General features: G+C 36.2%; 1 protein-coding gene across 2 annotated transcripts in view; it reads right to left on the reverse strand.

Moving 5' to 3' along the window:
* Positions 1–25,614, reverse strand: part of LOC110455797 (protein tyrosine phosphatase type IVA 2-like) — a 53,819-nt gene that overhangs the window by 27,448 nt on the left and 757 nt on the right. Inside the window, exon 2 of one of the 2 annotated variants that reach the window (XM_021506196.1) lies at positions 7,186–7,290. The exons of the other annotated variant lie outside the window; for it this stretch is intronic. The gene's annotated coding sequence lies outside the window, so the exon portion shown is untranslated. The remainder of the gene's footprint in view (positions 1–7,185; positions 7,291–25,614) is intronic. 2 annotated transcript variants of the gene reach the window in all.

Raw genomic sequence — 25,614 nt, forward strand, 5'->3', positions numbered from 1 at the left:
TATCGCAGATGAGAGTCTACAAATATTTGGTTGTAAAAAGAGTGTAAGGTGTTTAAACTCAAACATACTAGCTAAACATAGGAATGTCACCTACCTTTTTGCCATTGTTCAGTGTCTGAGTATATCTGTATCATTTTACAGAAGAGCTGCGTGTACAGGTATTTCAATAGGTACATACCTGTCAACTTTAATCTGTTTTACCCAGGAAGTCTCACATTGACTGGAGTGTAATTTGCATATATACCTGTGTTGTACGTATGTCAAGTAGAGGTCAAAGGTCATCACAGATACATCTATCTGTTATTCTACCAGTGCACTGTTTTTGTGACCTTTGAATTTGTTAATAAAAGGAAGCTAATTCAACAAGGCTGGTACTAAGTAAAGATGATATTACTTTGAATCAAGAAACCAACTTCGTGGAAATTATTCAAATTGCAGAGCAATGTTTGATTGTGTGTATCCCAATATACAGACTACAGGGCTACACCTTGGAGATATGTTAGGACATCCCCTGGCATTATGCATGTGACTGGGACAGGTACTTACACATAGTTGTAATGGGTGTAGAAGTATGGGTATTGTTAATGGCTTTGTGAAGTGAACCCTGTGTGTGTGGTATATATAATACTTGGTTACACCTCAAGGCCTCAGAGAACATGTTTTTCAAGTCAAATATTAACACTTTTAGTATAGAAATAGTATTTTTTTGTACTAAAACCAATATTGATACATGTACACCAATAATGTACTGAAACCATAGTAGGCTGCCTACTGCCACTATGGAACTGACTTCCTTGCAGGGACATTGGGTCTCCAACCCCAGTGTGGACGACCTATGCACAGCCCCAGTACATGATCTGTACCAAAACCAGTGTTGACAATCTATGCACTGCCCCAGTACATCTGTACCACAACCAGTGTTGACAATCTATGCAATGCCCCAGTACGTCTGTACCCAAACCAGTGTTGACAATCTATGCAATGCCCCAGTACGTCTGTACCCAAACCAGTGTTGACAATCTATGCGCTGCCCCAGTACATGATCTGTACCAACACCCAGTGTTGAAAATCTATACACTGCCCCAGTACATCTGTACCAAAACCAGGGTTGACAATCTATGCAATGCCCCAGTACGTCTGTACCCAAACCAGTGTTGACAATCTATGCAATGCCCCAGTACATCTGTACCAAAACCAGTGTTGACAATCTATGCAATGCCCCAGTACATTTGTACCAAAACCAGCGTTGACAATCTACGCACTGCCCCAGTACATCTGTACCAAAACCAATGGTGAACCACTAACATGTTCGTTTTACCAAAACCAATGGTGACACATTTATACCTATTAAGACCAATGTTGACAACATGGGTGGAATTTGCCTCAGACAGATACAAATGTACATAAACAAAGCTGACTGCTCCTGATCATTAGCCAAGTCTCTGGCACAGAGTCTGGACTGTTAGCCAGCACTACAAATCGTCCTGTTATTACAATCCAAACCTTTCTGGCACCGATAGAAGTTTCCAGGATCCATATTTTACAGACATCTTTCCAAAGACCGACAAATCAGACAGGGAGAATAACATTTAACAATTAAACATGTGCTGTTGTAAAAAATTTAACACTCAATTAAGAAATCTTGTGAGTTGCAAATTTCACCACAAAATCTTGTGATTTTGTTACATTTATCTGGGATGTATCTTATAAGACTTTAAGAAATCCTATATTTCAAAAGATTAAATAAAAGAAAAGTGGTTTTAAAGATGCCTAGATGCACTGTCAACTTTTCCAAGCTCAAAGATAGTGTTGTACCAAAATTAAAGCCGGGAAATCTGTTATATGGTTAGAATTGCTCTTCTCCTCCTAGTAAACACTACAAAGTCGGATGAGTACAAAGACATTGTAACGATACTAATAAGCCTGTATGTTGTGTTGGACCACAAAAACAGTGGTGGCAGTGTAAGTAATTATCTCAGTGTTGTTTTAACCATTTCTTATGGAAACTACGTAATACATGTAATCAATACCTCAAGATGGAAGATAATTGTACAGAAAACTCTGGCCTGTATAAAGCTGTATAATGGTTTACTAGGAATCCCGGTGTACATGTACCCTATCACTGTATGTGGCCGTGATCAGCTACCCTCCACCACGCTAGCTGGGACCACTTCCTTGTTGGTAGCAGTATGGACAGTGTCATTAATCCAAACAAGTTGTTTGATGTGTTTACATGCTTGTTTGTTTACAGTTCTGCATCGTCTTAACAACAAGGTCAAATGAAAACGTTGTGAACAAGTGATGGGGCCCACTCCAAAACCACTTCAAAAAGATATCTCACTCAGAGTTTTTTTCGGTAAATTTGAGGGATGGGGCCTTTTTGTCCCATTTTGACACGAAAATGTACCAATTGGGAAAGAAATTTTCAGGAGTAAACTTCAAATTTTGGGAATATGGCCTGGAATGAAAATATTTTCAATTTGGGATGGGGCTCATTATCGGTCAAACAGTGTCACCAAAATGTCATAACCTGGACCCAGTAACTTAATTGTTACATTACTACAGGTCAACTTGCACGTGTATTCATTTACAACGAAAATAAAGAATGGATGACCAATAGATGGGACATAGTTATAATTACAGTATGGCCACACAGTAGCTGAGTTTTAATCTCTCCATAGTCCCCCAAGAAGAAGACAAAAGCCGGTTATAAATTTCCCACTGCGGTGCCCCATATACTTTAGTACATATATATAACCAGTATAAGTACTTAATTAGTCGCCAGTATCCTTGAAAATTGAGCTCTCAGACTAAATCAGTTCACTCCCAAGCATGATTTTTTTTTATGAAGAAAATTCAGTTAATCCTTTAAAAATAATATTCACTAACAGTTTTATGTGATTCCGTCATATAATTTGACTCATAAGTGTATCACATATTTTAGGCAATTTGATACTGTATTATTAATGTACAATGTCAATTACCTTTAGTACATGTATGTACGAGACTTTAAGTCTAAATGAAGCTTTATAAACCATCTATCGCATTACAATCTTGCAATGGAATACAGCAGGTTAAACATTTTATATTTGCCTTTACCTGCATTGGGTCTACCCGGTATTTCCATAAGTAAATTCTTTAAATTATACACCCCTAAAACGCTCCCATTTTCTAAGTGGGGGATATCATCACCAAACAAAAGATCAATTATATATATACATACATTTGCAATTGATATCAATACAAGGTATATGATTCATTATGGTGTTTAAGAAATCTGCTTATCTTGTGTTCAATATGATACAAAAGTAACGAGGTAAAAACTACTGAGAGTTGTAAGTGTAACAATTGTTGTGTTTTGGGATAAAACTACAATATAATGGGAAAACTATTATAACATGACACTGTATACCAGGAAATGTTCACCCAGTCAGATTTTCGATGGCAAGATCAATTTTTGCCCAATATCAAATTTGTTTTTCACATTTAATTTCTTTGTGTGTTAATTATGTTGTCTACAAATGTTCACTGTTATGATAACACTGATTACAGAGAGGGAAAAAAGTCCATATCAAACTACTGTAAACGTGGAATATTACGTGCGGGGTAACTTACACTTATTATGTGGAGTTGGATCGTCCGCATAAATTTCCCTCTCGCATATGGTTTCGTCAATAGTGTAAGGAACGACAAATCTGGTAGATATTGGTACGTGTGTGTAATGTCCTCATGTAATTTTGTTCCGTCAACGAATAAATTAACTTACATTGTCCAGTAATGTTATACATACAGTTCACCTTTATTCTCATCTGTCCAATGACCAGTCGGTATGCATATGTAACATGTACTCTGTAGCTACTAGTATTTTTACCTGTAGCCATTTTGTAAAGTACGGGAGATAACTCTGCAGAGTAAGCGGTGGTCTAACGTGACCGTGTAAATCACCCCCGCGCGTATAGTTTTGACCTCCAAATCGAGTAATTTCACCCAGTGTAAATAACCATGTTTACAGTACATGGAACATTTCCCAGCATACAATATTTAAAAATACAGAAATTCATTTGTACAATCAATATAATTCAATGATTTTCCTTGGTATTTCAGCTGTTACTTGATGTGTGAAATCATTTTTTCTCTTAGGAGCTCAATATAGCTTAATGTCCAGCTGATTGTGAATTGAGCCCCGAAATACATGTACATGACAGGAAAAAATGTGTACATGTATAAATAATGAATGTGTTACAGTTGTGATTGATTAGTTTATACCTTAGTGTCAGGTTGCATGGTATCTGTGTGGCATATTATATCATTATTCACTCAGGCCTAGTACATATAGGTACACCTTGTGTAGGAAATAGGGAGATGTTTACTGTGACTTATTATTATAAATTCCATACCACCTATCCTTAATCACACCCCGATATCCTAATTATCCTCTTCACAATGACATATACTGCCTATCAATATATCTATATATATACAATGACAAAAAGATCTTAACTAAATACACCTGTAAAATACATATTTCCAAAACTAATCAGCGCCTTGTCACAAAACGTAACAAATGTGCCGACACAATCAGTGTTTGTATGGTGTCTCGGTAGTGGTGCACAGGAGGTGATACCGACAGGTACCATACAAAATATCATAGCAGCTATTATACAGGGCCCTAACTCATTCACCCCCTGAACACACATTTGAACTCTTCCAATTCAAAGGTTGGAATAGTTCATTACAAAATTTCAGAGGTGAATCAGATAAAAAAAAACATAGGTCTCAGGGTTCCTTACTTAAAAAACTTAGGGTAGGTTGGTCAGTGGCGAGGCAATTTCTTTATTGTTTTTCTGTATTTTAAGTTTTTACATACAATTAAAATTGATTAAATCAATGAGATAGTAACTGTACAACTATACAACCAATTCCTACTGGGATGTTTATGCATTTTGGATAATCCTGTCTGATAACAGTTCAATGTTGTTGTTTTTCTTAATCCTAAAAAAATAAATATATTCAAATTTATTTTGCTTCCATTTCCTCTAGTTGTGGCTTGGTCCTATTGCAGGTTCTATGCATCATATTATGCAAATATATTTGTTTAATCCTATATTTCCAGATAACATTAACGACACAGGAAGAGAAGATACTAATGCCATGTTCCTGATAATAATTGTGACACAGGAAGTTGCTTAAAAATCGCTTTTGACATAATTTGACACAATTTTTATCAAACATATTCTGTTGGAGGTTTTAACAAAAGGTTGGCAGACCAAACAGAATACGCCTGCTAAGACTGCCAATGTGTACCAAATATACACATATTTGAAGGGCGGTTATCACAGCCGTATAAGGTGATCATAAACACTACACGTATCTCCACTTGCTACACCCAATCAAAGTGCAGGGAAACGGTTTACTACTCTCTTTCCATTCACACAAACAGAAAATATATCTATATCTATGTTCAGTAGATCGTGACAACCTGTCTCATTCATAGCAGTAGGTCAATATAAAAGCCAAACTCATTCAACAAACCTTAAACTAAATTATCCTGATCAGAGAAAAAGAAATTATCTTTAAAAATTCATAATGAACAGCAGAGTGTTCATGTAGGGTATGTGCATAAAATCTAAAATAGCTGTGCACTCATGGTATTGTTAGTTCTAAAATAAATACGGGTATCATATAGTACTGATGAAGGTACACATTTACCTGTAGGAGCCTATAGCTACAGTTGATCAACAAATGGTAACTCAGAGTTAGTTTTGATATATCATACTGTGTCTATTGGTCTGTTACTAGTAGTCATGGGCTGATGATCAATCATAATTGAAAATTGATCAGTTAGCCCTTTCTGATTCCAATAATCCTCACCTAATTCCATAATCAATATAATTCGATATAATAGCCAAAACTAAAGCCAAATTTTGTAGAAAAGGTAAAGTATTGTTAAATCCAATAAAAAACCAAACAGCCTGCAGTCTGCAGTTGTAAGACGTAAATGGTCTGCACTGTAAGACGTACATGGTCAGGTCGAAAACAATGTTACACAGCTCTGCTGAAGTATGACCATCTAGAGTGAGGTCATGACATTTAACAGTCTTGATTTCTGCATCACCTGATAATTAACTGATAAACTCCAGCATTGCAAGTTACACCATAGAAAAGAAAACCAGAAAAGTATGTTTCATCAACTGCTGTCATCTTCAAAGTATGGGATAATAAAATCACCAAGCCTCCTGAACCCTTCTGATCCAGCAAGCCTCAACCTGGGGCTCTAATCATGGGAAACCAGTTAACATCATTCCCAACACCTGAAGACTCAACAAGTCTTTTATATTTCTCAGTTATCTGTCTTTAACTCATTCATCCCTGAAATTTCACAATGAACTATTCCAACCTTTGAATTGGAAGAGTTCACATGTGTCTTCAGGGGTGAATGAGTTAAATGAGTGTGTGTACATTGTATCTGATGCTCTATCAGTGTGAATGTTTGCTTAGGACACTTGCACACTGTAATTTTATACATGCAAAGAGGAAGTAGAGACATTGGTGAAGTTTGGATGTTTACACACATGCATAGCCACAAGTCTTTCACCGAGCCTACAACACCATTTATCAGTTTGTAAAGGTGTTTTGTGGGATCAGTTTAATTACACTGATAAATCTACATCCGATTCAAAAGTTATTGCAAAAAAGCACTGCGTCAAATTTAAAGCACTCATACAATTTTGATGGGACTTACATAGAATTCCTGGAAATACTGAAAATTTTATGGTGGAAACTTAATTAAGCTTTTGACAATACTTAGTGAAAGGACCCAAGAAAACTTATCTTGCTGATTGACCATCATAAATTAATATATATCAATAGACGAGGTGCCTATACTATTAGTATATAATTAACCATATTTGTAATTGTATAGTTTCATTTCTTACTGGTTTAAAAGATATTCAACTTTCATCACAAGTACTGTGTAGATTTATTTAGGGTGTCATTTTCTAATAGGAACCAAACATTTTTGCCCATTTTTGTATGCCTCCCCCAGGCCTAGCTTGTTCCCCAACCACCAAAACAATGAACACATCTTGAAATGAAACTGTGTTACTGTTATCACTGAACACTTTGAATGTTGAACAAGAAAGTGTCTTGAAGCTTCCGACAGGTATAATGGCTGAGGAGTCCTACCTTGAGGTTCATGAGCCAGGAAGGGTCACTGTACACGGCATGCCCCTGCATCGACAGCAAGCAGGCTGAGTGTGGGTGGTCTGCCACAGTCCCAGGCAGCATCAACTAGAAATCCAGACAAATCTCTCATTAGAGGTCCCCAAAGATCTATGAGATCAGACCTTGCAAGTGAAAATTTATCAAGTGTACATACACTTTCTTCAGCCTTTTCAGATTACAATCTGCAAGTCAAATCCAATCAGGTCAGCCCTTTTCGTTAGATCCACAAGATCAAATCTGTGTAGATCTGATCAGGACTGCTGTCCTCAGCACATATAGTGCCTCCGTGTACAATAAAGTATAGACACAATCTACCTGAACCTATTCACCTCGACTGAACTTACAAGCTCAGGTACTAATGACCATGGGGATAAACAGCAAAGGCCCGAACCACCAGGAAAGGTTAATTCCGCAGACACCATTCACACCGGACCAAACCTGTGATAATTCATCCTTGTTCAAACAACAAGATCCCTTCGAGGTGGCCACTTAGTGTGAGCCGTTCAAATCTAAACATCCATAGGGAAGTCGTGTGATTGTTATCCTCGGTTAAAACTGCACTGAGACACACACACAGATGATCTGCTACAGGTAATACTCAAGGTGGGGTTTGGTCATTCATAAAACCTGTACCAGGTACGCAGGATTCCAGTGTCAATGGTCAAGGTCAAATAGTGGCTCATATGATTGGACAGATAAAATCTAGGGCTTTCCATGTGGTCTATTTATACTGCAGTCATTTGTGACCAAACTATAGAGGAGACCAGATACCACAAAACACCTACACAAATTCTTGAGAAATAGCAACCTCATTTTTTTTAGTTGTGCGATAATGATCAGGGCAAGATGAACTGTCCCTGATGTACCTCATTTCAATGTTGACTGTTTACATTACGAAATCAGCCACACAGCAAATCTGTTCAGCGGAATGTTGAAATACCCAGATGACACATCCACACATGCTGGGCCGGTATTACACACAACTTTTCTCACCATGGATCCATTAAAGTAACTGTTAGTCGGTTAATAATTGGTATAGACATTCCACCTCAACTATAATTATTACAAACATTCATATATAGATCCATATTTAAGTTTCTGTGACAATTTTAGGCCAAACAAAATAATTGTTGTGGTTCTGCATGGGTTATAAACTACAACATTGGCAAGATAATATTTTTAGAAATAAAACCGGGAATAAAATTGAAACAGGACCGGGCTAAAAATACTAATACTGCACACAATAACTAAATGTTTCAATTTTTCAAACCATAGTACGTAACAGAGGTGATTATCCCAGAAAATCTGGTTTACTAGTCTTACAACCTACAGAATGAGCTAAACAGAAATTCTCCCTAGCCCAGTCGGTAGGAAGTGGTGAGTATTTGCCAAGGTAAAGCCTTTAGAAACAGGTAGCCACAGGGATAAATGGACTTTTAAATTTAAAGTATTCACAAATAGTTTGGATAGAAATTGACTGTTTATATATAATATATATATATATATGCCCTACAGGTCCTGAGGTTTAAATTTGGGGGACTTTAAATAGCTCTACAAATGTACATACTGTACCAGCAGGAATATTGGGAACTATTTTTAAACATTTAACATAACCCGAGGGACATTCAATGTTAATGTTTTCTAATCGCAGTTGTGGCATGATTTTTTTAATGCTAACAATATATTGCATGATCCAAGTTTCACAAGGTATAAGTCATGATATATATAGCTCACCAGCTATACTTATAACTCCAAAAATCCTTTTTATCACATAGTAAATTAGATAATATATATAGAAAAAACTTAAATTTATCATGATAGTATCAGAAAGTGACTTTAAACTTTTCATAGACATTTAGTGAACAAAGAAAGATTCCATTAACCCAATATTTCCTTAGACCAATTTTTAAATGCAATATCATCAAAATGCAACGCATACATATATATATATAGTAACTGTTACTGGAGGATGACATTAATCCATAAAATATGTTTATCATTATTACAGTGTATCACATCATAAAATTTATACCAACCCGGTATTTAATAATATTTACATTCTAATCTAGCTACATCGACATTCATTCGGGCTAAGAAGTACCCTTGCATTGTAGTCTACATATCAACAATACCGGAGCCAAAGTTGCAATGATCAGTTATCAACATCAATTGTATCATCATCAACGATATGGGGCCAAAGTTACAATAATCATCATCAACAATGCGGGGGTCCATTTGTTTTGACTGTAACACAGACATGTACTGAGGTACATAACTTAACTTTCAAACTGTCTGCCATTGGTCAGATTTGTCTTCCTGGTATCTCGGCTTCCTTCCTTGTCTTATTTACAATCAATAGGATATCAGGTCAGAACAAAAGGGGTTTCAGGTTACATCACTCAAATATCTCAGGGTAAGTTGTGAGACAAATCCTAATTGTATTCCACGGTTTTAGACCACTCCGACCTTTTGATTAGACTATAGAGGTTTTTGTTTACCTAAACTTCACAACTGACTGTTCCTTCATTAATTGGGAAAATACAGCATTATTTTTATTGCCATTGGTAATATATTCCTCATTTTTGGTCATTTGAGGATAAAGCACTTTTTAGAGCTTTGAGATTTAACAGTCTGTATTAGCTGTAAAACTGAGCAATAAAAATCACTGCCATTATAATAAATATCCATATGCATGTCATCTGATTTCATTTAATTTTCTACCCTCTGATAAATGATCAGCACAACAAAAACTGGTAAAGTCCCTTTAAAATATTTTGAAGATAATTTTCTCATAAAATCTCAACTGGTTTTCAGTGTTACAGGTGCACATAATAAATGTTTTAATACCTGTATAATGAGATGACCAGGAAATATTTGCTAGCCTGGCCTATAGCTACTAAATAGCAGCTATATACATCCACGTGATGAATGGCTCTAGACAATATATGTGATTTGGCTAAATATGTACACACAAACTGTCCTAAATCTGGTACATATATTATATATACCTTCTGCATAGAACACCACATAACTGTGCCTTGTCCCATACCTGATGCTGTGACCGTTTGACACACTGACATCAAATTAACACTAAACAGTAAATCTGTGAGTGAACATTCCACAAACACTTGCACTGTAAGAGTTATCCTACATCAACTCAAAGACCTCTGATCATGAGCTGGTTGTCGTTACATGATCAAGTTGCCAGTAGATGTACTTGACATCATAACTGGTGCAGCAGTCATGATCAGGTGACAAGAGTAGTATGTACTCTGTCACTGTGGGATAGCTAACATCCAGCTTTCAATCATTTCAATACAGCCTAATTAAGGGACAAATCACAACTATCAAGCTTCAATACCAGTGTTGTTTTACCTGAATTTTACAAAAAAATAGCATTTTATTAAAATTAGGAAAATATTGCTCTCACTTTTTGGTCATTTCGGGGAAAGTAAGGCATTTTTACCTAGGGGAAACTGCCTGAATTTGGCTGTAAAAGCAAGCAAAAAAATCACTGAATAAACACTCCTTTACTGTATAAAATAGAGATTCTATTTTAAAGATATTATACAGAAAAATGCAAAAACATCACTGAGACCTCAGTATAATGCCCTTGGCCACCTTGCTTCGAAATACTGCCGCTAAACTCTAATCTATGGTAAGGTGAAGAAGACACTTCATAAAACTCTAACCTATGGTAAGGTGAAGAAGACACCTCATCAAAACTCTAACCTATGGTAAGGTGAAGAAGACACTTCATCAAAACTCTTATCTATGGTAAGGTGAAGAAGACACTTCATCAAAACTCTAATATATGGTAAGCCTAGGTGAAGACACTTCATCAAAACTCTAACCTATGGTAAGGTGAAGAAGACACTTCATCAAAACTCTAATCTATGGTAAGGTGAAGAAGACACTTCATCAACTAGGGCCACTAAAGTTTCGCCTCACTGAAATGTCCCAACTTTGACAAAGTAGATACAATATGAAATCTCAGCCAATCACACTATACATGTTAACCTGCGATTCTTTGCAGGACACTATTTAGAAGAATGTGCTTCAATGGGGGCATCTGATAAAGTTTGTACTCCTCNCCCCCCCCCCCCCCCCCCCCCTTCACAGACACACTGTGTAATACTGTCTGAATTTGATGTACGCTAATAGTGTAGCTCATCAGCACTGAATCAGGACACATGGTAAAACAATAGCTATACAACTATATATGGATAAAAAATAATCTTTTGAGGTGTTTTATATCATTTCCTTAATTATATCTGTACTTAATATTGTACATTGTTTTTCATATTTGTAACTATATATAGGTGGAGTTTTATCTGAATCATGAACACATTGACCCATCCACCCCCGAAGTCACATTTGAACCTTATATACATGTATGTCCTTACTTAATCAAAGACTGGGCAAGTCCAGTTTAAAGGTGTAAGACTGAATAAGTTAACATGAATATGGTTTGCACTAAAAACAGGGACAGGTAATTATTTCTCATCTATATAAGGTACTCAATCCCTGTTGTACCTGAATCCCTGTTGTACCTGTTATGAGGCAGAAAGGTGTTCCTCAGTGTCCCCCTGGTGTCTGGGCAAGTTGTAGCTCAGATGTCAGCTACATGCTTGACTACACTAGTACTGCTATACTGATGTATGTAAAACCCACATCACCACTTCCATAAATAGCCGTGACACATTATCACTGATAGTGAATTCTACCAATGTAGGAGGGCCATATAGGGCTAATTATAAGCATGACGCAGTATAATCAAAGATAACTTTTTTAACAAGGCTGCAAGGCTTTAAATTTGACAATGTCATCTCTATGCATATATATACAGGTATATCATCTATTTGTTTGTTTCATGTTTTCAAAGGACGTGCCTCCATGTGTGTTGTGCATGTGTGTATGTGTGAATGTTAATGTGCCAGAGACACCTGTGTATGTATATTCGTGTATTCGCCTCCCAGTGCTAGCACAGATCTGATGCCGACTGTTATATCATCTGATGTTGCCCTTTCCATATATCACAATTCAATGTGTCATTGTTTGCTAAACTAATTCAAAAGTCAGATATCAACATCTGGTTTATCTAGAGCTATTGTCATTCAATGATGCAGGCCTGGCACAATATGACACATTATTTATCCTTAATACTGACGTTTTTATGTTGCTGGTTTTTTTTTTATAAATTTATACATAATTCCATGCAAATTCAAACCCTTTTACAAAAACTACTGAAAAATTCATCTACCTTGTCAACTAACTAAGATTCTTAATTAGAGCTCATGTTCTTTTGATTTTCAAATCTGGCATTTCTCCCAACAGAAACACAATTACATCCGTATACATACAGTTGTACATGTACAAAGCACTAAGTTAACAAAGTGGTTCAAGTGTAGTTCCCATATTTCACATCCTCAGACAAAAGGCCTAGAAACGTTTGTTTCCACTTTGCCTATAACCGTCCTTCCAGCTAGTTTTAGTGCCCAGACATATCAGATACCATAATGTTGGTTTCTCTGAGGAAAAATTGTAAAATTCTTTTGCAAGATAAAGTTTTGCTTAGCTACCTATTTAATTTTTCAAGAAGTGTTTTGTTTTGGTTTGGACTTATAGGATTAACCCTTTCACCCCTAAGTAACTTTAGTAAACTCTCCCATGCATCGATCTGGATGAGTCCATTATGGCCTATAGTGGTGAAAGGGTTAATGTACATATGGTTTAATGAAGGTTTGCATTTCAACCTTACATGCAACTTGATTCAAGTCTGTCAAAGTTCAATGTTGGGGGTGGGGCGTTATACCTTGACCTCAAGACTCTGTTTTACAATTAGAAGATCCGGACTCAGTTGGCATGGTTCCCATACAAACGAAGAGCCACTTTACCACCAAGCAACTTCAAAGCAGATTTCACAATTTCCTTTGGACCATATTCAAAATATTTCAAGAAGTTTACCAAGTGCATATGTGAAACATTCACACCAATCCCGAAATTATCCAAATGATTTAACAAATTCAAGTATTCTCATTTGATGCACACAAAAGAAACCTGAAAATGGTAATGTAATATCTTGATTTTATCTAATCAATTGATTCAAGAAATGCATGTATACAATCAGGCATGCAGTTTTGTAATGGCTCTAGACTTGGCTTAGATATTTGGACCAGGAGACAGTTTAGACCTGTAGACAGAGTCCAAATACCCTAGACCTGTAGACAAGAGTCCAAACACCCTAGACCTGCAGACAGAGTCCAAACACCCAAGACCTGTAGACAGAGTCCAAACACCCTAGACCTGCAGACAGAGTCCAAACACCCAAGACCTGTAGACAGAGTCCAAACACCCTAGACCTGCAGACAGAGTCCAAACACCCAAGACCTGTAGACAGAGTCCAAACACCCTAGACCTGCAGACAGAGTCCAAACACCCAAGACCTGTAGACAGAGTCCAAACACCCTAGACCTGCAGACAGAGTCCAAACACCCAAGACCTGTAGACAGAGTCCAAACACCCTAGACCTGCAGACAGAGTCCAAACACCCAAGACCTGTAGACAGAGTCCAAACACCTTAGACCTGTAGACAGAGTCCAAACACCTTAGACCTGTAGACAGAGTCCAAACACCTTAGACCTGTAGACAGAGTCCAAACACCTTAGACCTGTAGACAGAGTCCAAACACCTTAGACCTGTAGACAGAGTCCAAACACCTTAGACCTGTAGACAGAGTCCAAACACATTAGACCTGTAGACAGAGTCCAAACACCTTAGACCTGTAGACAGAGTCCAATAACCTTAGACATGTAGACAGTCCAAATACCTTAGACCTGTAGACAGAGTCCAAACACCTTGGACCAGTAGACAGAGTCCAAACACCTTAGACCTGTAGACAGAGTCCAAACACATTAGACCTGTAGACAGAGTACAAACACCCTAGACCTGTAGACAGAGTCAAAACACCCTAGACCTGTAGACAGAGTCCAAACACATTAGACCTGTAGACAGAGTACAAACACCCTAGACCTGTAGACAGAGTCCTAACACCCTAGACCTGTAGACAGAGTCCAAACACCTTAGACCTGTAGACAGTCCAAACACCTTAGACCTGTAGACAGAGTCCAAACACCCTAGACCTGTCGACAGTCCAAACACCCTAGACCCGTCGACAGAGTTCAAACACCTTAGACCTGCAGACAGAGTCCAAACACCCTAGACCTGTAGACAGAGTCCAAACACCCTAGACCTGTAGACAGAGTCCAAACACATTAGACCTGTAGACAGAGTACAAACACCCAAGACCTGCAGACAGAGTACAAACACCCTAGACCTGTAGACAGAGTACAAACACCCTAAAAACTTTAACCTAGATATTTGGAAAATTTTCCATATATATTAAACACCTCAAGATTTGTAACCTACACATTTTGTTTAGTAATAGATATTTTACTTACACACATCAAAACCTGTAACCTAGCTACAGCATTTAGATCATAGATATTTTAGACACCTCAAGAGCTGTAACCTAGCAACAGCATTTAGATCATAGATATTTTAGACACCTCAACACCTGTAACCTAGCTACAGCATTTAGATCATAGATATTTTTAGACACCTCAAGAGCTGTAACCTAGCAACAGCATTTAGATCATAGATATTTTAGACACCTCAACACCTGTAACCTAGCTACAGCATTTAGATCATAGATTTTTTAGACACCTCAAGAGCTGTAACCTAGCTACAGCATTTGGATCATAGATATTTTAAACACCTCAAGACCTGTAACCATAGCTACAGGTATTGAATTGTAATACGGTAGATATTCTAAGACACCTCAAAACCTGTAACCTTGAAACACAAGACTTTTTTAATTACCTACCTTGTAAACATTTGGATTATCATAGACATTTTAGACACTGAAAATTCAGATTACTGGACGACTAATACAGTTATTGGACCAGTAATATATAGTTAACCAGACACCACAAGACTGGTTACAATTCAAGGAAAACATAAATATATTAAAATCATTATAAATGTACAAGGAAAACCTAAATTATTTGGGTTATTATTGATGTACAAGGAAAACGTAACTATATTTGGGTTATTCTAGATTATTTGGGTTATTCTAGATTATTTGGGTTATTCTAGGTTTAATAGACAGAGTCCAGACAATTGATAAGTCAGACCTGTATATGTAGACTAGATCATACAGCACATATGCAATACAGTTAACCAATTGTTTATCATTTGCGTATCAATTTATGTTAATATGTACATACATGATACAATGTAGAATGTGCTGAATTCTTACTCACTGCCAAGTAATTACATAATAACAAGGCACATGTCTGATGCACATGGCACCACTGACAATTCTGATAAAGGAGGTAGTCTTGTGGACCCGCACTCCTCCCGAACTACACAGCCCACCATCAACCTAGATTCTCAATACACAATGTTTGTTTGTCTCATACTTTTGTTCGTGTCCAATAATAAGGCATTCCCTCCAAAGCAAACTTCCAGGAGTATGTTGTGTGTTAACCCGAGTGACGTCGTTGGGAGTAACTCACACCTACTCTATCATGATAGTCGCCAACAACGCAGATTCACATCTCAGAATGACAAACTGCACAAATTACACTGTTTTTTCAAACTTATCTACAAATATTGCCCTACGAATACGATCTGTTAATTATCCTTTCTTCTAAGAACAACAAGGCATCTATCAGTTCCATCTTTAGGTCTGTTCAATGGACCCATTCGTCACTTAAAATGGTTCTGCTTCTGCTTTTTTTCCGTTTTTGAATATTCTATCTTTGTTAGTACATTTTTTGTAATAAACAATATTTATAAAGAAAAGTATGTAAGTTTTTTTTAAGATTATAAACCAATCAAATAATGCATTCCCTTAAACAATTTTTTGACATCTTGGCAGATTACATTATGTGTAAAACAACTTTATTTTTTAAACATCTAATAAAATGTATCTTTCAGATTTTGGTGGGTTTTTTTATCCCAGAAATATGTGTAGAAAAGAACAGGGACTTATTTTAGCCCCATATAAATAGACATGTAAACACTGGTTTATTCATAACTGTACAAGTAAGGTATCAAGTGACCTCTGTCAGCCACTCAATAAACCACTTATATTAATTAGCAACAGTGTGATCCAATCAATACAACGTTAACTTGTCCACAATATATATGTTCCACAGGTCCATTGTTTACTAGTCAATAAGAACACTGAAAGGTCAGGGCCCCCACTGTGTGCCTGACCCAATATCTTCCCCATTATCACTAACAAGAAATCGGTAACCACAATAATCGTTTTGGATTTCGGAATTTGGATGATAGTCAGCACTGCACACATGTATCTGACAAGTACCACTTACTATATTTATAAATAGCAACAATGACCATGGCATGGGCATAGTGGACCAAGGGACCCTGAAATATGAACTCATTTGAGGAATTCTGAAACTTGATCTTTTTTAAACTTTGACGAGATTCTGTTCAGAAATGAAGTTTTAAGAGTCATGACAATTATCAGGATGGGATGGGACCCGAGACGGATATATGGGTTAAAAACACTATATCACAAACATTCCTCATCTCTGTAAAATGGTTTGGGCATAACAATGGGTATACACAGATACAGCTTTTGATGTAAAGGTAGTCAAGTGATCGGACCTGAAATGATTATATGAGGTACAGAGAGATTATTGGTGAACAGTTAGTATCCCAGCTCCTGTTAGTTCTGAATAACACTTATTTGACCTTCCCGAGGTGTTATCAGATGCAGCAAATGAAAGGAGACAACTGTGTTGTTGTAATATGTTACATAATTGATCTGACATTAAGACAATGATATACACAATCAGTCGGTAAGTCTTAATTACCCCGTCTAACCTAACATTACACTCCCTAAACAGCTACACAACAACAGTAGTATAATGACAGCAATACACCTACTACAATCTCCTAAGCTATACAGTCAAGTACTGCCATCAGCTAAAATAATTCTTTTTATCATAATGATAATTGTATGTGTGATGATTATCTCTACCTCCCATTTGCAAAGGACAGATAACTCTTTCAATGGTATGAGTTGCTTCCCTTTTCAACAGAGATACCCGGTATGTTGTCCTATTATGTAAAGATGTTTAATTGTATTGTCTGCTAGGTAACAAAAACCTTCTTTGTAGTGAAGCAGATGTAAAACCGCTCAATCAATCAGATGTTTTTAAATTAGAATAATTGACAAATGAGGAAGTATTTTCTTTCATTTTAGGCCGAATACAAAATACTAAGTGTTTCCAGTAACCCTACCCACCCTTACTTTTTGTGCATACCCTAAAGTTTTTAAGGCAATTTTCAATGAAGCACTGCTGAAGATCACTCTCCTATATAAACCATATGAAATTATTTGTTGAAATAAAATGTATTACCTACCTATACTACCTACCCAAAAATTTTCCAACATGTGACAGAAAAAACATATTTTTTTGTCCGGCATTAAAACAAATGTGTCCAGTGTTGAATCACCCTTTAACTTTTGTTGTTTTAAATGACAAATATAAATCCATCATAATCGTTGCAAAGATAAATTTGCTCCACTGTTCAAGTGCAAAAGAGTTAAAACTTTTCTGGGCTTTTGTTTACAGATCTTGCAAGTGATACAAGTTTGCATCTGGTAACATCACATACAGTTAGCTGGTATTGTGTTCTAGGAGGAAGATATAAATACTGCACCCACACACAAGTTCACACTGTTTGTCCTCTAGGTGTCTTTCAAACCTCAGCTGTATATATAGCTGTAGCTGTACATTATATACACAGTGTATACTAGAACTACATGTTAACTGTTTTTTAGCTTTCCTTGGTAACAGTTGCGTTAATTTATCAATGCAAACAAAGTAGCCTACCCGACAACAAATCTTATTATACTGATCCAGAAAGAAAAAAATCTATAATTTGCACACAATATCTATATATATATACATGTATGTATTACATTATATTAGGGGAATCTAGATGAACTCTCAGTAATGTTAATCCAACAACACTGTAACCAACTTCCTTACAAGTGTAAATGTCTGTATTGTGAGGTGGTAAAGAATAAATAATATGTATAGTAAAAAGGTCAGTCTGTGACTCGGTCCCTAAAATACTGGCATGGCTTGATATATATATGTGTGATTGGGCAATTAGTGGTAACTGGACTAATTAGTGGTAACTAGACTAATTAGTGGTAACTGGACTAATTAGTGGTAAATGGAAGGAAGAGAATCGATTCTTTTAATTGTCATGGTAAATTACTAAAATCATGATCATGATGATGGTCATTTAAAGACGAACTCAGTAAAGTGACTGTAATTTAGGTATACCTGGCATCCATAATTTCATACAATAAAATTTTCTATAATTTTCAATCTAACCTTTTTCAAACTAATTCACCTGAAATACTAGAAAACTAATGTATATTTATAAGATGTTTTGCTCTGTATTAAATTGGCCAATCATCTCTGAATACAAAACAAAAAAAAATATTATAACCAACAATGTTTTTGCAAAAATGGAAACCACAGATTCTATATGTATTATGATACAGATACCTGTTGATAAGGCTCTACTTGACCAAGATCAGTTCATCAAATCCATGCTTCGTAGCAGCTCTAGCATTATAAACAACAGGTATTACAACTATTGCAAAAACAGACAGCTGGAAGGGTTTGTGATGATGTAACCATCTTACAGTAAGCTTACATGTGTGTCGTTCAGGTATTACCCACACAACCCATAGTGATGGTAGTAATGGTATCCCGTTACACAATCACCACCAGACTACAGTGAGAAGGTTTATCCATTGACCCCTGCTAGCACCCACACAATCATGTACATACCTTTTACACATGTACACCATTCCCTGAATACAAATTGTTCATGATAAAGCAGTGATTTCTAAATGTATTGTTGGAATTATCTCCCTTGAATTGGAAAAACCCTAATGGCGTACATACTAAGAATTTACTCAAAGTTGAAAACAACTTTCTCTTTTTTTGTTCTGTACTTTTATTCACAAATTATTTAATGTTTGCTTTGTCACAAGTTAAAAAGCCACTACAAGGTTATCAATTCATAACACTGAAAGAAAATGATTTTCACAAGCTTCAAAATATTGTTACTCTGACCTTCAACCTTGAACCAGTAAACAATTGTAGCAAGCAAATATGCTGATATTTCAACTTTTACTTTGAGAGAAACTGATGTCTCAAAAAGCATTATCCAAATTACATACATGTACACTATAGCCTTGACACATTTAGACTTATTTTTAGGACAGTTTGTGCACATATTCAACTCAATAATATCAGAAAAACTCTTAATGTTTCAAATTTAACATAATTTCAGCAAAATTATCATGTGACCTTTATATATATATATATATATATATAAATGAACTAGAACCCCTGACGCCTTTAGACATAATCTATGTACATGAATGCGTATTTCAGGGTTTAAGACATGTTACAAGTGTACTTGCCTAGAATTGAATGAAGCTTGTATACATCTGAATGTTTAGGTGTTTTAAGTATATATACAGAAAATACTGTTGATAAGAGGATGTTTTGGTTTGTAGACAGACTGACAGAGAACTTGTAAAGCCTTCTATCTATTATCACAATAACACACACCATCTCTCCTCTAAAATATATACATACAGTACTAATTCCTGGCAAACACATCAATACTAAAACCATTGTACCTGGCGCCAAAAAGGCATTCTTCTCCTGAAGAAGGAGGAAACAAAACAGATAGGTAAAGCACTGCAGTGTTAAACCAAACACACAAATACACAAATATGTAACTCAGGGTTAATTACTCCTGTACACATCTCTGACTGGTGGAGTGTTGTAAAGTTAGGGGAGTTTTGTCTTCAATACAATTTACTGTCTTTTGATACCAACATATATATACCTTGAAAATAACCTATTTGGGAAAAAATATATTAAAGGGGACCTATCGGTGGGCCCTAGCCTAGATTACAGGTTTTTAACAATACAGGGTAATATATATTCTGTTAAAACCAACCCAGATCACGAGGAAGGAAATGAAATAATTAAAATAAGTGTCTTTTGATACCAATATAGGTATACCTTGAAAATAAACTATTTGCAAAAAAATAAAAATATTAAAGGGGACCTATTGGTGGGCCCTAGCCTAGATTACAGATTTAAACAATACAGGGTAATTCATATTCTGTTAAAACAAACCCAGATCACTAGGAAGGAAATGAAATAATTCAAATAAGTGTCAACTCTAAACCTTGGCTCAAACGTCTGCCATCCCACATATATATATATATATATATATATATGTTTATACAATAAAGCCTTTTATTAAGACCTATCCAGACAAATGTTGCTGTAAAACAACAGGCTGTTTAAAATCCATTTGTTTTACTTGACTTTTATCAGGTAGAGAGCACGACAGTATGAAAATTACAACCAAATTTGAATTCTCAAACTTAACTGTTTATAAATGAGGCTATTAATTATAAATTGTGTAGCTAACAGAAACACAGACCTGTACATGTATTACTTAACCATTCCACCAAACAAACTGAGTTATCCCCCCTTGAGCTATGGGGAACATCTTTTAGGATCCTGCAGTGCTCCAGATAGCTTGCGTGAATGCGTATTCACGCACGATAATTCACAAATTACGCAAAAGAAAAAAATGAACTTGCTTAATTCACGCAAGCAAAATCCGGAACATTGCGTCAGTCTCCGGGACCAATTTAGCAAATTATAATACGCTTACAAGTGAGTCACTGAGACGCTTGCATAGTACTCCTGTTACAAACGCTTATATGAGCGAGAATTGAATCATGGCGCTTTTAAAACAATCGCTATTTGTCACTTGGTCTCATCTCTTTCGCTGCGTAGTAAATTGTCCTAAATACAGAATTAGCACAGTCATCTGTTTTACTCTCAGTAACTTCAACATCGTCGATGTCTTCCATTAATGTTGTGACCCGTTTCACGAAGCGTGTTTCTTTTTTTAATTGAAGTTTCTTTTGTGATACTTTCAATAGCGGACAAGTGATACTCTGATTGTTCGTGTCGGGTAAGGGCACTTTTTTGAATATTCCAGCAGCCCTTTGTGAAAACGTTGTCCTTCTTGTGTTTGGAGCACGACGAACATTTCAAGTTCAACAAGGTTTGGCCATCCGTTTGACCAACAGTCTGGACCGTGACGTCAGCCACGGGAAATGGTTTTTCCATCCACACCCTATTATGATATTTTCCGACCCCATTTTAAATAGATATGTGGCATTTAATTTCCATTTCACTGTGATTGTGTTCACAGTGAAATGGAAATAAAATACCACATGTCTAGACAACACAAAAATATGAATTGGAGTCATCCTTAACCCTATAATAAAAGTTTAACACATACAAATGATTCAACATCTTACAACATTTTCAGGTAACGTTGCTTTTAAAGCACTTCATCTTTCAAAATTTAAGTTTTCACCCCTCCACTTTGGAGAGGAAGGGGTAAAAAAAAACCACATGTTCAAAAGTTATCTGGAGCACTGGATCATCCCCGTCCCACTGCACTGTGGTTTTACAGTACTTCCGTTTGGATATAGCTGTAGCACAGTTGGACCACTACGCTTCCATTGACCAGGTAGCTCAAATCTCTCTCTAGCCCTGCTGTATTTCTACACTTTGTTGTCAGCAGATCGATTGTATTTTGTTTATTTCATCTTTATTATTTCTCATAACAGTCCCAAAAGGAATTAGCTACAGTCGTGCATGAGAAAATGTCCAATGTGTAGATACAGTGTGGAAGTGGTACGGGGGTCCTTATAACTAACTAAAATCTAAACTTTCTAAGAAAAGGTAGTAAAGCCAGCTATTACTGCACACCTGCTTACACTATTATTTGTCAAAGAGGAATTAAAGTGTAGTTTGACATAGCAAAGTGTAGTATCCACATGCTGGCGCAACCATCATGCGAGTCGCGTAGCGGAGAGGCAGGGGAGGGGGTGCCATACTACCGCCATGCTTGCAGGAAGTGTCTGATCAGCAGACAGTGCAATGCATGAACGTGTCGCCCTTCCTGGAGGGCTGTGGGCATTTCAAATTTTTCCGTGTAGGATAATGGGTACCGCTGGGTTGCCACCTTCTTATTACTTCGAGGGATGTCCATTTGAAACCACTCTGCGATTATCGTCTATAAACTATTAGCTGAATATGCGATCACTTTGGTGTTTGTTATGTCCATAAAAAATTGTGATTAGCGTCTGTATGACTATGTGGTTTACAGGGTGCGTTTGATACAGAACACACAACAAAGGACGACGAAAACACAATGGCATTATATTGGATGTTTTTCGCATAAAGTGTAGAAACTACTCTCCGAAAGGTGTAGAGCGTAATTTAACTTCAATAATCTTAGAAACTACGTTAAAATCATAGATGTAAACAGGTCTGTTATAATTACTGTTCAGCATAATATGTTCTCAACAACACATGTATACTACTTTTGACCTCAAAGATTTCTGACCCCACGTATTACCAGGTACAGAATCAGAGGTCAATGACATTTACTACACTATACATGTATTAATCTGAAACCTTCACGCCTTTATCTGATCCTAGATTTATGTTATAACATAGTGTACATAACCACAGCAGTTACTGCTGGTACTTAATATCATAGTGTTCCTGTCTTCAAAATCTGTGACAAAAACAAAACTTGATGAAGTAAAATCATAACAATCTTATAATCTAGATTCAAGCACAACACAGATAGAATTTTAACTTTTCCAAGTTCAATTTCTTTTATGTTTTTCAAGAAATCTGATATTCATTAAAAATAATGTATATTATTAGCAGGTGAGCAATACAAATATTTTGGATCTAAAATCTTATTTTCTGAAAATTCTATCAAAGAAGAAAAACAGAATCAGATACGATCTCCCTACTAGCACTAGCAGGCAGTATACCTGACCACATATATATAGAGAGATATCTGCATAAATTCTGTGAGGTTGTAAATACACATTTATGATTGACCGGTCACTGTTAATGGAGTCCACTGACAGTAAACAAGTCAGTCATGAATCAGAAAAGTGACTAAAAGGTCACTTATCATAGCTGAAGCGCAGCGGCTATACAATGAACACTACTTAGGGATTTAACCACTTTCTTTCAGATATAGTTTCATATTTTACTTATGTTTATATATATAATGTTATAAAAATATCTATCAGGAAGATTAGAAAATAAAATAAAATAAAAAACTTTTCTCATAAGACCTCCATGTTCCAATTTTCTTAGATCAATTTTACATAGAATGGATCCTCTTAATTTTGATATTGACAACAAAATTGCTGAATACGACCCACTGCTCTCAAATGCAAGGGTTTTCCCTGATCAAGAAAAGGATTTCTTTTCCGAAATAATGGAAAACTATAGGTGATTTCTGAAAAACGCCAAATACAATGCATACATTTTTAAGTATTTTCATTGGACGTTCACAGCTACCGGTATGTTTAATTCTTAGCTCATCAATACAAATATGCTGCCTTCACTTGGGTTCAGTACAGCTGACTGCTCCGACCTTCCACTTGACAGGACAATTCCTGCTTAGTTATCGTATTACCTTGACTTAATCTTTTCACACTGCAGGTCTCGCTAGCATGTTATATTACAGGTGAATTCTGAGCCTTAGCTACCAGACATAACAATTAACTCAAAAAGGTAAAGTACATACATGTATGATTGTATTTAGCTATTCCTTCTTCAGGCATGGTAAATCCTCAAAGGGCCCATGAGGTCAATGACCCCTCAAGACTGAAATTGACCCCTCCATGTCCCAATTTTCTTAAAATTTTACATAGAATGCATATATATGGCCCCTCTTAATTTTGATATTGACTTAAAAAATTGCTGAAATTGCTCACTGCTCTCAAATTCCACTAACTACACACAACGAAAATCTTCACAGATATTTGAATTTGTAAACCCAAATTGTCCTCATTATACACTCGTATAGATCCGCTGTAGCATTAAATTTAAGACCAAACCGAAACAAAAAAGTTCTCAGCCAAGTCTACAGTTTTGCCAAGGCATGACCATTGCTCGATTCAGAAATGAATATTCATTTTCAGAAAAAAATATGTAAATATTACTACATTATTAATTAATTATGCAACATACCATGAATACATGTACATATATATATATACACACCAGGAAGTTTAACAGACAACTGATATCCAGGTATGCCAAGTCAGTCCAACAACACTTTAATTAAGGCATGCTTAATTTAAAATGGATATAATTAGTATTTGATCCCCCAAATTTTTTAATGAATTTCTTGCCATCTGACAACATGCATGAAGAGTTATGTCAGGCATTAGCTTCAGAAGTCAATTGGTTATAAGCTTCCCCTGAAATTGTGAGGCTCAAAACATATGTCAAATAAACATGTCTGTTCAAACCCAAGATCAAATCTAGTGTTGGGGAGTCAAAAATTTTCTTTCCCTGGCAACACAACACTCTTCAGAACCAAAGTTATTGTTACTTTCCTGTATGTTATATATGAAATTGTGTATCACTGTTTGTCTGTATCATGATACACTAACAGTACTTACTGAAATGATCAATCAATTTTTTTTTTTAATAGATTCCAAGTTCTAACAAAAGAGTACTTATTGTTTTGGAATCATTCAGTAAAGATGTGATCCACTGTACAAGTGCAGTCATAAACGTAAGAACTCAAATTCATACAAGAATATGTTTTGACAGTATTTACAATTGGGTCTACAACAATAACTGTATAGTTCTGCAGACAATAATTACGAAAAGTTGACTTTTTAAGCGGATCTTGGTGTATCATGATATGTATTATAAACATATATATAAAACACATATTAATACAACATGTGTTTCAATGTAGGTGTGAAGTGGTGGTCATCCATCCCCGGGTAGCATACTTCCCAACTCTCCCTATTTAAGAGGCCCACCGAGGGAGACTCCCAATTTTGACCGGAAAATTGATCATTTTTAACCAGCTTTGCCAAACAGTATTTCTATTCACTCAGGTCTGACGATTTCACCTGAAAGAACAGCTCAAACGGTGTCCTTATAAAGTGTTATTTTTTCCCCCAAGTGTTGTATAGACACATTATAATTTTGCATTTAATTCTGAGCATGTGTAATCTCCTCCATGGAAATTTCAAAAAGGTGGCAAGTATGGAGTAGCTTCCTGTTGTTGAGAAGGATGGAAAAGGAGAGTCCTGGATACACCCGGGTGTGTATTGCAACATGTGTATTGGGAAATAGTATACATGTAATTCAC

The sequence above is a fragment of the Mizuhopecten yessoensis genome, unplaced genomic scaffold, assembly GCF_002113885.1.
Source record: "Mizuhopecten yessoensis strain PY_sf001 unplaced genomic scaffold, ASM211388v2 scaffold965, whole genome shotgun sequence".
Lineage (NCBI taxonomy): Eukaryota > Metazoa > Mollusca > Bivalvia > Pectinida > Pectinidae > Mizuhopecten > Mizuhopecten yessoensis.